Source organism: Triticum dicoccoides, chromosome 3B (genome assembly GCF_002162155.2).
Source record: "Triticum dicoccoides isolate Atlit2015 ecotype Zavitan chromosome 3B, WEW_v2.0, whole genome shotgun sequence".
NCBI lineage: Eukaryota > Viridiplantae > Streptophyta > Magnoliopsida > Poales > Poaceae > Triticum > Triticum dicoccoides.
This window is the reverse complement of record NC_041385.1, coordinates 616,124,640-616,126,622: the sequence shown is the minus strand read 5'-3', so window position 1 is coordinate 616,126,622 and position 1,983 is coordinate 616,124,640.

Below are 1,983 nucleotides of genomic sequence, written 5' to 3'. Positions count from 1 at the left end.
AAGCTGGTGGATGAAATCAACTGTGGCACAAGCATTATAGCAAGTAATATTGGGCATCGGCTAAGCTGAGCGCGCAAACCACATCTCTGACTTTAGCTCAGCACTTCATAGCTGGAGAACCTTTGAGACTCGAAAGTTTGAACCCATGAATTGATAACTTGAAAACTCTGGACTTGAATTTTTATGAAAAAATGGTAGAAAGTCAAAACTTTAACTCGATAGTTTGACCATGTGTAACTTCCATGCACTTACTAAGAGCATCTACAACCGCAGGATGTAAATCCAGGCCCTCAAACGCGGGCACTGACCGGACACGCCTCATTTGTTGGCTTCCACACCCGCATCCCTCATATCCGAAGCCTCAAAACCATACAACCCATGCAACGCTACGTAAAAACACGTTCATATCCTAGTTCATCGGATCAACATTGCATTGCCGGACAAAAGGAGCATAGTTCATCGGAAAATCCATACTAGAAACAACGTAAAACACTAAAATATAAACATAACGGGGAAGGGCGGAGGAAATCACCATTTCCTCGCCGGCCCCTTCCCCTTCTGGTCGTGGCGTGGTTGTGCCCCACCTCCGTGCAGGCGTCACCGTGCGAAGGTGCGTCGTCGTCGAGCTGCACCTCATGCCCGACAGCCCGCGGAGCAGGCGGTCCTGCTCCTTCGCATGGTGGGCCGCCTTTGCCGCCGCCTCCTTGTTTGCCCCGCGCTCCGACAACTCGCTGGCGAGTCGGAGCGCCTTGGCATTCTTGCAGCGGAAGCGCCACACATCCATCTCCGCCGTCGTGAGAGAGCGGTTGAGGATAACGCGAGGAGCGCGACCTTGGGATCGGCCGCCGTCAGGTCGGAGTCTGAGCTGCACCTCATGCTCGACAGCCTGCGGAGCGGGCGGTCCTGCTCCTTCGCATGGCGGGCCGCCTTCGCCGCCGCCTCCTTGTTTGCCTCACTCCAAGAACTCGCTGGCGAGTCGGAGCGCCTTGGCATTCTTGTGGCGGAAGTGCCGCGCATCCATCTCCCTCGTTGTGAGAGAGCGGCGGAGGATAACGCGAGGAGCGCAGCCTTGGAATCGACCGGCGCTCTCGCGCGCAAACGGCAAAGGGAGCGAAGCGGAGCGGCCGGAGCTGCGCGCCGAGCGGGAAGGGCCGGCGACGTCGCCGGCGCTGCGTCGACGGGCCCCGGACGCTGACAAAGTTGACCGACCACTGCCGGATCCGCCTTGGTCGACCATCGAACGCCCCAACGCGATGCGGAGGGCGACCTCCTCCACATACCCGGGCTCCGCTTCGCGCAACAGGCTTGCCCAGTCGTCGTCGGAGCCGAATTCCCGGCGAGAGGCAGCGCTGCTTCGGTCGCCGACCATCGCATGCGTTCGGAGGGGATCGGGAGTGAAGTGGAGAGGGGAGTAAAGTGGAGTTCAGATTGACTGCTCTCCAGGGTTTCCCGGATGGGGATGTTTGTGGGGCAGGCGTGAGTCAGGCTAGGCCAAGCCGACGTGGCGGATGCGCCCGTGCCACCCCATATCCGCCCCATATTTGGGCTGGATATGAGGGGTTCCGGTCATTCCGGGCGTTTGAGGCTCGTTTGAGGCATCCGCCTGGGTCGAAATTTTGTGATCGGTCAGTGACTGGGCGGGCCGCCTGGGCGTTTGAGGCGGGTTTGGGATGCCCGACTGTAGATGCTCTAACTAGTATTAAAACATTTAGTTTGCGAGATCTTTAAAAGTTAGAATCCATTGATAACTCAAAACTTTGGATTCAATTTTTTAAAATGTTGAAAATTAAAACCTTAACTCAATAGTTTGACCTTGTGTAACTTAAAAGTTTCAATTTGCAAGATAAATCTTTGAAATTAGCAAGTATTAGTTAGAAAGTTATTGGGAAATCCTCTTCATGTGGGTGCATTAAGGGGGTGGCTTCTTAGACCATTCAACATGTGGAAAAGCCCCAAAAAACTCTAGGTTTATAACCTAGAGAC